The following is a 14,172-nucleotide window of genomic DNA, read 5'->3' on the forward strand; positions in this document are numbered from 1 at the left end:
CAGCGAAACCTCCCTTAACGGACACTCCCGAATAACGGACACCTCTAATTAACAGACATTTTTGCAAGTCTCAGACCCTCAATATAGGCCATTCCATGTAATTCACTCTGAATAACGGACAGTTATTTCACAAAAAAGTTTCCTTGTGATCGTAACACTTCCGTTATTTTTTCTTTTCACAGAATATCTTAGTAACTGCTTGCCTTTCAAAGCTTTTCATCCTCCACAACTGATATTCCCCCCCCCCCCCCCCCCCCGTCATTTCCTTATCACTGTTTCTTGGAAATAAAAAGGTGGTGATGGGCAGAGGCAGCGATTGGGGCTTAAAAGTTGGGGGCAGAAAAAAAAAGAACTAAAAGGCATGGTACTTTTTACGGGCTGCAAAAAATGAAAAAGAGGAAAAAGTCATAATTTTGTAACGGCTAGGTTTGAAAGTATTGAAGCAGATAAGTGAAAACTGATGTCAGTCTAACAATTAACGTACGTTTTTCTTAAGATTTTAATGAGTTTTGTACACAATAACTATTCAAAAGTTAAGATAAAAAAGAGGAAACTGGGCACTTTTTCTAACTGGCGCTCTCGGGAGATGCTATTGAGCTGACCGGCGCCGGTAGTAGTCGGCTTTATGGCGCCGTGGTTTCGTTGGGTTGTTTAATTTTTAGACATGAAAAAGATTTGCCCATATTCAAGTTCATATTGCCAACTGTCAATCATGCAATAGAGATACTTGAAATAAAATAAATAAATTAGCCATAAAAAGTGTGTGGGGGAAAGGGGTGTTGCTCCGCCGAATCGCCGCCGTTGGTAATGCAAAAAAGAGATGTCAAACTGTTTTAACTGATTACTTAAATTGATTAAATGCTTTTTAAGACAAGTGTGGGCCGTCAGTATACCTTTATTAAGAAAAAACAGATTAATTACACTTGACGTAAAATGTAGTAAACCTTTCGCAATTGTTCCGATTGTGTTCTACAAAGGGAAGAACAGCCCATTTTGAAAAACGTAAATTAAGTAGTTCCTCCTAATAGCGGACACCTCCCAATAACGGACAAAACTTCTAGTCCCTTGACTGTCCGCTATTCGGAGGTTTCACTGTATATTTTTGCGTTCAGTGCATTTTCTGATCGGAATGTTCTAATTTTCTTTTTGCAATCTTTTCTTTTTGTGGAATTTTGGGATCGTGGAATAATTAGTTCCTTATGATGTTAAAACGTAGTTTGTTGTAATAAGTGGAATTATAATGGCGAAATCGCATTGCTTAACAACATTTCGTGTGGAGTTGGTGAATCAGGAGGACATTAATTCTACAAATTTTGGTGCATGGTGCACTAAAGGATTTTATCGCTTTTTGTCATTTTTGCAACTGTTCAGTGCCCATAAGCAATAGTGGATTTTCGCAATTAAGGCAGCATGCTAAAACATTCAAGCATAAAGAAAACTCTGAAAAACGTCAGAAGGATCCTTCTCAAGCTCTGTTTGTTCCTAATACAAGTGGTAAAGGGTTCAGTTTATATATAAAATCTAAGAGCAGTGGAATTAGTACTTGGGTCATGAGTGAGGAAAAAAAAATTATCTTTCTTCAAATTTTGTTTAGTTATTTAGTCTATAAAGCACACTTTTTTCAAAAATTATTCTTTCAACTACAGGGAAGTCATTATAGATGTAAAATATTTTGTTTGAGGTTTTTTTTGAACAAAATCATTGATAAGAATAACTGAATAATATATGATATGTATTATTTCTTTTTTCATAGCAAAATTATTCATATAATGTGTCCTATATTTGTCCTATATTTTTTGTGGAAAATGTCCTATATGTGACAAGTCGGTCACTTCTACCCCTGTATATATATAAAATTAAGCAAACAGAATTGCAAATTCTGTTTGCTTAATTTTATATTTACTTGGCTTTTTAGTTTTGCTGCGTTGTGCATCTATGGACTCTTGGTGTGGTCTTTTCAATATTTTTCACTTTTATTATTATTATTATTATATATATATATATATATATGTATATATATATAAAATTAAGCAAATAGAATTTCAAATATTAAACAAATTATAAATAATTAATGATGATAAAAACGAAAAAATGCAAACAGCTATTAAGTAGGAAAAGATAAAGTGTGAATCCAGAGCTCATCAGCCGTGGAGGATTCATTAAATATGGTCAAAAGACCAAAATTTTAACTATGAACTAAAAGAGAATGTTTAAGCTCCAGTACATGCAATATAGAGTAACATTGGGCAAAAGCACCATTTGCTAAACTAAAAAAAATAAACTAGAGCTCAAACCTAAAACTAAAAGCAGGGGGTTTCGCCTCGACTAATTAGGAAAACAAGTTCTGATAATTAGCCATCCACGGGACAGTACCTGCTTATAACAAAATTGTCTTACCTTGAAATCCATGTAAACTCAGCCCAATCCATTGTTCAACATGATAAAAATATATTCCAGTTGTCAACATAACATATAAAACATAAAAACATATCCAGAAATCAATCCATAAACATACCGAGTCACCTGTTTCCCACGAGTCACCTGTTTCCCACGTGTAAAAAATTCATCCATCCTGGTGATTCATAAAAAATGGTTTGTCACGGTTGTATCATACATTTACACAGTTAAACAGTTTCAAAAGAAGCGAAATGCTCATCGAAGGCTATACTTAAGCAAATGTTTTCAACTAGATTTTTAGGGAAGTTATTATTAAAAAGTAAGTTTTTGAGTACTGAAATTTCTTGCTTAAATGCAGAAATGGTATTGCAAATTCTTTTTATTCTGATAGCTTGTGAAACAATAATGGCAATAAAAACCTTTTTACTTAAGCAGGAGGAAAAATCTTGTAAGCTGTTAACTGTGAAATTGAATTCGCGTCTTTTATCATAGATTGTAGTGGAACAATTTGAGTCAATTTGTATGTTGATATCCAGGAAATTAAAGCTATTTTGATTAGAACTGGTCTTTTTGAGCGTTAATGAACTATGATAAATAGTTTTGCTAAGTTCAGAAAAATTAGGAACATTTATACACAAAAGGTCATCGATGTATCTGCAACAAAGAGGTGTAGAGGAAGGATTGTCAATTAAATATTTTCTCTCATAATATAAAAGAAAAAGGTTGGCTAATGTAAAGCTAAAATTAGCTCCCATTGCTATGCCATTACTTTGTAGAAAACATAAATTACCATTTTTGAAAAAATTATTGAAAATACAAAATTTAAAAAGACCAAGAAAAAACAATTCATTAAAATCAAGGGAATCCTTGACCGAATTAAAAAGTTCTGACACAGAGGAAAAAAAGTTCAATGAGTGGGATATTGGTGAAGAGGTTTTCAAAATCAAAAGTTTCTAAGTTATTTATATCAAGCATATTAAGTAAATTGATCACTTCAATACTATTATTAACAATACAAAACCATTTCATTTGTTGAAGTCTAAGTTGTTCTAGAAGTTTTTGAGAAACTGTTCAAGCTTTACACTCAGATTTTTTCCGATGGTGTTTGTGGCAGAGCATATAAAACGAGCTAATTTTAGCTCTACATTAGCCAACCTTTTTCTTTTATATTATGAGAGAAAATATTTAATTGACAATCCTTCCTCTACACCTCTTTGTTGCAGATAAATCGATGACCTTTTGTGTATATATTTTCCTAATTTTTCTGAACTTAGCAAAACTATTTATCATAGTTCATTAACGCTCAAAAAGACTAGTTCTAATCAAAATAGCTTTAATTTCCTGGATATCAACATACAAATTGACTCTAATTGTTCCACTACAATCTATGATAAAAGACGCGAATTCAATTTCACAGTTAACAGCTTACAAGATTTTTCCTCCTGCTTAAGCAAAAAGGTTTTTATTGGCATTTTTGTTTCGCAAGCTATCAGAATAAAAAGAATTTGCAATACCATTTCTGCATTTAAGCAAGAAATTTCAGTACTGAAAAACTTACTTTTTAATAATAACTTCCCTAAAAATCTAGTTGAAAATATTGGCTTAAGTATAGCCTTCGATGAGCATTTCGCTTCTTTTGAAACTGTTTAACTGTGCAAATGTATGATACAACCGTGACAAACCATTTTTTATGAGTCACCGGGATGGATGAATTTTTACACGTGCGAAACAGGCGACTCGGTATGTCTATGGATTGTTTCTTTGACAATTGGAATGAACTTTATCAGGTTGAATAATGGTTTTGGCTGTTTACGTGGATTTCAAGGTAAGACAATTTTGTTATAGGCAGGTACTGTCCCGTGGATGGCTAATTATCGGAACTTGTTTTCCTAATTAGTCGAGGCGAAACCCCCTGCTTTTAGTTTTAGGTTTGAGCTCTAGTTTATTGTTTTTAGTTTAGCAAATGGTGCTTTTGCCCAATGTTACTCTATATTGCATGTGCTGGAGCTTAAACATTCTCTTTTAGTTCATAGTTAAAATTTTGGTCTTTTGACCATATTTAATGAATCCTCCACGGCTGATGAGCTCTGGATTCACACTTTATCTTTTCCTACTTAATAGCTGTTTGCATTTTTCCTTTTTATCATCATTAATTATTTATAATTTGTTTAATATTTTGCTTAATTTTATATTTACTTGGCTTTTTAGTTTTGCTGCATTGCGCATCTATGGGCTCTTGGTGTGGTCTTTTCAATATTTTTCACTTTTATTATTATTATTATGTATATATATATATATGTGGGTGTGTGTATGTGTGTGTGTAAACTCAAGGGCATAGCTTTACTTTAAACTTCAGAAAAAATTACCCCCCCCCTAAGGATTTTTTCTCGCTAGGCCACTGCGGGAAACCATAAAACCACAATGAGGAAGTTTCAAGCAGTGATGTTCCCCTCCATATACGCTGTATACTCCCAAACATTTTTTAGACATATAGCGTATACTTTCAAGCTTCATAAATTTTCATATTATGACGTACTAAGGTAATGATCACATACACAAATTGTACGTAGTGGATTACTGGGAGTATACCCTCAGAAAAAATGATGGGAACATCACTGGTTTAAAGTCTAGTTTTCTAAACCCTCTTTCCTAGCCTAAATTGAAAAAAAATGAAAGAAGGAAAAAACTTCAGTGTAATTCACGTCAAGTCTAACAAGAATGGAAACAATGCTAGAAAGAGGGCATAGCCACCCCACAAAAATTTCAAAAATATCAAGTGTATACCAAATATTTGGGTTCATTTAGCATAATGGGTTCGTCTTGTTAGATGTGTTTACTTCCCCCATGGGGAAAAGAAAAGGAATATGTATTAGTAAGTGTCCGATAAAAAGTTATACATTTAATGATTGCACATTAAGTTAAAATTAGATTATTTAAGTTTTAACCTGGCTTTATGCAGTGCTATGTAATTATTCTTCATTCTCTTTTCAATGTATGGGACCCTCCAAGCCACTCCTCTTCCTCTTGTTAATATTACCAAAGATCGTCTACAAAACAAGTTTTAAAAAATAATTTGTAAAAGTTTCCAGGGGAGAATCCCCCACCTCTCCTTTTCGCCAACATCATTCAAAATCGGCCTAAATTTTGTTTTAAGCGCTTGAGTTTCAAAATGTTGGAGAACTCCTTCCTCCTTAACATCATTGAAAGTCTTCAAGAATTGTGTTTCTCAAGCTTCAGTTTCGAAAAATTGCTTGTCCTCTAAAAGTTACTCATGAATCATGGATTGCCTACATTTGCAATTTAAAGAGTTCAATTTAAAAAAAACATTGGGAGTGGACCTCAGAATCTCTTCCACCCCTAGCCTTACCAAAGATAGTCTAGAATGCGTTTTTAAGTCTATAAATTAGTAAATTTTTCCTAGGATGGGCCTTTTAATATTTCTTCCCCTTAACATGACCAAAAATCGTCTAGAACAACCTTTTTAAAGAAACAATTTCAGGAGGAGAGGGGGAGGGCTAGCGCTCCATATCTCTTCTTCCCTACCATCACCATAGATAATTAGAATGAATCTTTAGGACTGCATTTTAGAAAAACTTCTTGGTGTGGGCTCTCGAATTTCTCCTCCACGTATCATCACGAAAAAATCTTATTAAACTGCGTTTTCGGCTCTAAAAAAAAATCCACCGGAGAAACCCCGAACCTCCCTCTTAACATTATTGGAGATAATGTTTGCGTTTTTAAGGTTTCAATTTCAAAGAATAGCTGCAGGGGGGGGGGGGTCACACCCGAGCCGTTAGTATTGCAAAAGACAGTTAAAATATCTTTCTAAGATTACAAATAAGAAAAATTTCCTTAGATGGGCCCTCAAATCTCTCCTCCCTCTAACATCATCAAAGATCATCTAAAACTGCATTCCTAGAGCTACTATTTCGAAAAATAGACAGGGGAGAGCGTCACCAAACCTCTTCTTCCCTAACATTATCAAAGATCGTCTAAAATGCGTTTTTAAGACTACAAATTCGAAAAATTTCCGCCAGAGAAACCCTCGGGTCCCCTTTACTTTGGTGTTAATATTATACTTACGGTTGGTTTATATCAGCCTCCAATTTAATCAAAAGTCCGATACAGTCGACTCAGAACACAGTACTGATTACAGGAATACCACTCTTCGAGGCGATGATATATGCACACGTTTATTAAGAAAAGAGGAAAATTATTGGGAAGTTACAGCCTTTAGGTTAAACTTGTGTCGCCTAGTGAAAATTCCTTAAAAAATGCTCTAGTTAAAGGTGGGCTACACTAATATTTGAAAAATTCAAAATTTTTCCAAAGCATCATATTTTTCCAAATGGCCCCCTCCGAAAATTCTGTCTGGATCCACCCCTGTATAAAGGGTTAGGTAATTAATCTGATTGTAGAATATTAAATAGTCACCAGGTATTAGGTCCGATACCATATTTTAAAAGAATCTGAGCACTCAAATTGGGTGCAAATTGAATTGAAAGAATCCATTAAATTGTTGAAAGAGTAGGGTCTGGTGTAAAGCTCAAAACTTGCAGTCGCCTGTCGCCAAATGTGACCAATTTTCAAATTTTGGCCACCATTATTTTTACTTCAGTCGCTAATGTGGCTACCATTCGCCAATGCAACCTTCCCTGACCTATAATCTTGACATATGACCTTCCCCTAAATTCTTTTGTCCACTAAAATTTCGGCTAACAGATCGCCCGGGCCGCCATTTTCTGATGTCTTTACGTCCAGCATTAAGAATTATTTTACCACGAAATGCGAATAATTTAATGTATTTTAAATATTACTATACTTATATGCAATTGTGCTATGTGTTCTTGTTCTGAATAGAAACAAAAATCGCAATCACGACGGCAAATTCGTCACAAAACTTGCTACTTCCAAAACTTGGTTTTCTTTACACGTGATCGTAAAAATAGACAAATTTCATGCACCAGTTTAGTAAATTATGCCTCTTTGATCTTAAATTCATTTTTCAACTTTATTTCTCCTTAACAAATGGCTATTTCTTCGTTTTGCGGTATTTTTAAACTACTCGTTTTCAAAATGGCGTCTCTTTGTTAGATTGTTCATTTTTACCAGTTAAGACAAAAAAGTCCTTTCCAAAATAAATGAAAAGAATTAATCTTGTACACTTGGTTTACATATGTATAAACAAAAATGGCTCCTTTGAGTCAAAATGCATCTAAAACGATATCACTAAAAAAAATTTTTTTTTTGCAAGATTTTTGATTTTTTGTTTGAATTATATTGTTTGTTTTTCCTTTTTCTTTTTTCTTTTAAAAATATAAAACCTACTGGAGGAGAGGACATATTCGTTTATTTACTTCATTTCTCCTAAAAAAAATTGTTATTTTTAAGTTTCCAGGTAAATTTTCAAAATGTAGGGTTGCCTTTGGCGACTAAAAAGGCGACTTTTGCGACTATTTCTTACCTTAGGCGACTATGGCGACTTTTTTGGCAAAAAACAGGCCATAAACGACTATTTTTAAAAAAACGGCGACTTTTTGTAATAAAAAAGCGACTATTTTTTCATCTTTTATGAAATTCACTGAAAAAGAAAGAGGAGGAACGATTTTGAGCCAATCAGTTGCATTCCAACACATGGAGATTGCATTATACAGTTTTCAGCCAATAGCATTTCGCCGCGCGGCGAACGTGTCGATCTACTGAGGTCGAATTCAAATGCAAAATTTTCGTTTTCTGTAATAAAATTGCATTATTAATAATGATCTCCAGTGCTTTGACTTAAGTTATCCTAATATGTACGGCAAAAAACTAAAGCCTTTCTTGTTTGTTAACATTCTAGCGTTGAACACGTGCTTCGCCGAAAATTGCATGCCGTGTTCGAAATTGAAATCTTTTAGCATCCGGTTAGTGTTTGAACTATTTTAAAAGGTCTTAGATATTTTAAATTATGCAATCTTAGGGCAATTTATTTTGGTTTTTATTTCAATAATTTCTTAATTTTTTTAAAAACTTTGCTCTTAAGTTGTGATTAGTTACGTATTTTCGTAAAAATACGAAAATTAAAACTAGCAAACTTCCTTACTTTTAAATTTATGTCAAAAATAAATATTTTCAAAGCTACTTGAACTGAATTTTCCTGTTTTTAAGTACATAGAAATGAAAATATAGAGAACAAACACTCAAGCGTTGAACACGTGCTTCGCCGAAAATGTCTTGCCACGCTCGAAATTTTAATCTTTTAGCATCCAGTTAGTGTTTTAATATTTTTAAATGGTCTTAGATGTTTTAACTTATGCCATCTTAAAGCAATTTATTTTGATTTTTATTTCAATAATTTCTTATTTTTTTAAAGCTTTGTTCTTAAGTTGTTATTAGTTACGTATTTTCGGACAAAAACGAAATTTCAAACTAGCAAACTTGTTTATCTTCAAATTTATTCCCAAAATAAATATTTTCAAAGCTACTCTAATTTAATTTTCTTGTTTTTTGAAGTTCACATAGAAATGAACGTAACTAAAAATTGAACTCTAGGAGAAATTCATATGAAAATGAAAATTTGACTCCTTTTAGCTGGAAACTGCTTCAAGTGATCACTAATAGCACTAAAATATAAAATATAAAAAAATGAAATGAAAATTGATTTAACAATTAACAACTCATAAATTTACTTGAATGTTCATGTATTGGTTTGCAATAATTAAGTTTAGCTTATTAGGTAATTTAAAATATGTTTTCACATGTAGAAGTCTGATAACATTACATCAACATCTGCTAAAACAAAAAACCTGTCACTACAGGAACATAAACTGGGTCCTTGCCCTAAAAGTTAGGCTAAGAAGTAGAACTGGCCCTGCCATTATTTAAAAATTTTTTAAGATGTTTTGCTTGACGTTGTCATGGTGCCATGTTCACATGTGCCCCCCCCCCCCTTCCCTTATACTATTTTGTAGTTTACTTGGCTTATTTCAGAAGCCATTTTACCTATTGCATTAATTACTTTCCCTATACAGCTATTGCTTAATTATTACATTTAAATAGTAGTATGAAAAAACTGTCTCATTTTAGTTCACAGTTCTTAATTTTTAAAAACGACTAGACTTTGAAATACACAAATCAACGATCAGCATTGAAAAAAAAAATCAACATTTAAATGTATTGACAATTTAAAATTTAAAATGCATGGGAAAGTGTCAATACTGTCTCCCAACTTAAATACTTTGAAGACTCATGAATATGTTTTACAAGTTCAAACTCAATTTATAATTCCTTTGTCTTGACTTAAAAAAAAAAGATCTTCATTAAATTCTATTATTATTAGTACCATTAAAAAAAGCTGAATGAACCAAGTTAATCTTGAAAAAAAATATTATGTTTGGGAAAATAAGTTTTTATTTTCTTGTAGTTACTATAGGTAGTCATCTTTTGATTGTGTGACACAATGTATTTTTTGAATTTGTAAGTATTTAAAAAAAAATTTAAATACCAACTTCATTACTATTCTGAGAGTTGCTTTTTTGAAGTAGTAGTTCCAGTAAAAAATGTTGAATGATGTTAAAACACATGTTAGATCTGAGAAATTAAGTTTTGATTTTTTTCTTTTTTTGCATTTACTATAAATAGCTATGTTTTAAGATTTTCTGTTGTGTGATTTTGTTACACTAAGTATTTTTTGAGTTAGTAAATAGTTAAAAGAAATTGGAAAAAGCAACTAAATGGGTGAAAAATGCAACTTAATCATTGTGCTGAGGAGACTATTTAGGCGACTTTTTTTTACAAATTAGGCTACTAAAGCAACTATTTTGAAGCAAAATTTGGATGGCAACCCTAAAATGGCGTCACGTGTTTTCAAAATGGTGCCAGCCACGTTGTACATTGTCCATTTTTACCAGTTAGAAGAGGAAAATGTCTGTTCCAAAATAAATAAAGAGAAGTACAATTGTGTTTATAAAACACATAAATAAAAAAAAATGGCGCCCTTGCGTCTAGAGAAGGTGGAAATCCTGAAATCCTTTTTTTTCTTCTGCTGGATCTTTTATTTCTTTTTTTTTTTTTCGTTTTGTTTTATATTGTTTGCCTTTCTTTTATTTATTCATTTTTTGAACTCAGGCTTCGATTTTTATAAAATTTTGTATGCATTTGAAAAAGCAAAAAAATATTTTTGTAGAATTGCAAATGGTTTAGGCTTTACATTCTGTTCAAGTTTTTGGTATTTTGTTGTTTTCTTTATCAAGGAACTAACTCTTTTGGTTGAAAGCTGTGATGTTTCTAGAAGTTTTAACAGTTGAATAATAATAATAATCTTTATTTATTTTTTTTTTTTTGTCCTGATGTAGTGATGTTTCCCTTAAAGCAGGGGTCTGGCCAGAGGATATTTGGGTCCGTTAACGGACCCTTCACAAAAATCCGATCAACCAAAACGGACCTTTCACAAAATTCCGATCAAACAAAACGGACCTTTCACAAAATCCCGATCAAACAAAACGGACCTTTCACAAAATTCTGATAAACAAGATCGGATGTCAAATTGTTTATTGAAAGAGCAAATCTGAAAGCAAAATAACGCATAATTCTGTGTATAAACCGATAATTTTTGGAACCTTTTTTAAAGTCAAATTAGAGGGATCAGCTTATACAAAATCGGCTAATTTTGAAAAAAAAAAAAATCGGCACTCTTGGGATGCTCCTGCAAGCGATAAATAATTGCTACTGCCAAATAAATATAATGGTTGTTTGTTTTATCACAGCTAATTAGCAGCGGTGTTTTTGTTAACTTTTCTGAAAAGGCATTGATAAGCACTTTTCTCCCCTCATGATTTAATAAACAATAATAATATATATCTGCAAAATGAACTTAGAACTGCAAAGGGATAGTAAAGGTGAGGAAAAAATATGATCGCTTCAGATAGTGTTACCAACTTCAAAATTATCACCACTTAGCGTCTGGCGTTGAACCTTTATAATGACTTGATTAGAAAATATTCTCATAATTTTGCCAGCTTGTCAATATTTGCGTTTTTACTGTGCGGTGCGATGTTTAATTGTTATTTTGGGAGAAAATTATATGGGTTTTGATTTTTCGATGCTAACACAAGGATGATTAACTTTAAGTAAACTCTTTTAATTACCTTTTATTTTTCTTTAGATGTCTACATTTTGAAAAATGCAATCTTTTAACATCCGATATGAGAATCATATTTTTTTCTTTTTTCAAGCTAACTTAGCTTTATTAGGATTCAAATAAATGAAAAGTCTCTTTATTTCTGTTAGAACTCTCATTTTAAGTTTTTAAAGCAAAATTCCATTTTCTGTTATGAGTCGAAAATTAAAATGCTAAGTAGATGGTTTATTTAATTTTATTTTTTGGGTCAACTGTGTCCACAGATATTAATGATATGTTTATCATAGGACTCTAAAATGCAATTTTAAAATAATTTTATCAAAAATATTTCTTTTACAAGCCGTTTTTATACTTTTGATGCCTTCACTTTGAGAATTGCGATCTCTTTGCATCCGCTATGGGAATCCGATTTTTCGAATTTTTAATGATTATTACGCTTTGTTAAGAGGTAAACAATTGAAATATCTTTTTATTTTTGTTTAAATCACGGAATTTATAAGTTTTAAACGAAATTCTGTGCTTTTTTAAGAGTGTCTTGGGTCAAAAAGTTGAATGCTGATCCCTATTCTGAATTTTATTTTATTTATTTATATTTTTGTTACAATTATTTTAAGTACTGTACAGAAATATATCTAGTATAATTTAACATAATGTAGAATGGTAGATAAATATTGATACTTGAAAAAGCGATGCCCCCCCCCCCCCCCGCCAAATATTAGTAAAAAAAATCCAGAATGATTTTCTTGACGTAGAAGAGGAAAACACTCAACTTTAAGTTTAATTGATGCAGTTTGTGCCATCTCTAAATTCTAAAATTTCGTTTTAACAAAAAGAAAAAAAAAAATTTTTTTTGCAAAATTTTTTGATTTTTCACAAAATTAATTCACTTTTCACAAAATTACTTGATTTTTCACAAAAAACAGACCCTGTGAAAAATCCTGGACAGACCCCTGCTTAAAGATAAATTAATGCAGGTTATGGTTTGCAAAAGATGTGTTAAATAATATCTGGGTAGGGGTCCCGTTTCCCCCAAGTTCAATCCCCCCCCCCTGCAAAATTTTCCCTCAACCCTCTTTTCCTTTTTTATTTTTTAGCTCGCTTTTTATTTTATTTTTTTAAATATTTTTTATTTACCTTTTTACTTTAATTATTATTTTGTAAGAAAAGTTCTTTGCTATGCCAATGACATGTACACACATACACTAAATAAATAAATGGAATAAAATAAATTAAATAATTTAACTTAAAATAAAGTTTGGCTATCATTTTTTGAAGATTTGGCTACCATTTTGTGACGATCTGGTAGCCATTGGCTACCAGTTTAAAATTTGAGTTTTGAGGTATAGTCTCAGTCAATACTCCTTCATGTATAAAAATTTTTTGAAGGGCCCTTCAAACTCCTTCATTTTGGTTTTAACTCCTTCAAAACTCCTTCTTTTTTAGTACTACATAATCTTCCTCTATAACAGAAACTTAAAATACTTCAATTGACAACTAACTTCGTCACTAAGGCGATTTTAATGTAGTAATTTCGTGCATGTATTTTTTTCAATTTACAAATTGATCATAGTTAATTCATAAAAGTTGAAGATGAAATTTTTATTAGAAAAATAAGATGTTTCATAAGTGAAGTAAATCATGCTTAAATGGTGCTTTGCTATTTTTTCAAGTTTTATGATTATTGTTTTATCCTCCACCACACTCTCAGCAGCAAAAGTCAAGTTGTTTAATTATTATTTAAATATTTAAAACTACATAAGTAAATGTACTACATTAAGTGATTGCTTTAAAAAAAAAAAACAATTGTTTAGTTAATTGCAGATGATATTGTAAAAAGGGTCATCCACAAGTGATGTCATGCTTTGAGGAGGGGATGGGCTCATGAAATTGTGACAAGGAGAAGGGAGAGGGTGACAAAAAGTGACATCACACAGTTATTGTAACAATATGTTTGTAAAAAATATGACGTGACAAGGGGTGAAGTGTGACACTTTGTGATAAAGGGTGCTGATGGTCAAATATATTGAAAAAAAAGTGTGACATCATTTAATGACACTCCATTAGTACTCTTTCAAAATCTCATTTTACTCCTTCAAAACTCCTCCAAAACTCCTTCATTTTATTTCTGAAACTGAGTACGAACTCTGATGTCTGGTGGGGTAAAGTCATCATAAAATCCAGGTTCTTCAACTTAGGTAAATAATAATTACAAGAATTTCTTTTAAAACTTCAAAATGTTTTGACATTATTTTACACTGCATAATAGTGAACACCCTGCAGTGAATATTTGGAAGAAAAGACTTTATTTTAATAGCTTAATGGCATTTTCTTTTTCATATCTGTTAATGACCTGGGGTGGGGTAAAGTGGTCATAGTTTTTAAAAAAAATTGATCTAAAACCATCATAAGTAACCATAATTTGTTTTAATGTTCAACACATCAAGTTCATTTAAAGATAATAACTTTATTCAAATAAATTACAAAATTTTGATGGTTAACTTTGGTCAAAAAGTGGTTCACGCCAAGAAATAAATTATAGGGTATAAAACTGCTCAGCAAAATTCAGTATTTTAAAAATTGGTCAGTATTAGTCACTATTTACAGAATTTACTCGGTAAAGTCAGTTTTATCTTGCAAATTTACCAAAAAAATTAATT

The sequence above is a fragment of the Uloborus diversus genome, chromosome 8 (genome assembly GCF_026930045.1).
Source record: "Uloborus diversus isolate 005 chromosome 8, Udiv.v.3.1, whole genome shotgun sequence".
NCBI classification, from domain to species: Eukaryota; Metazoa; Arthropoda; class Arachnida; order Araneae; family Uloboridae; genus Uloborus; species Uloborus diversus.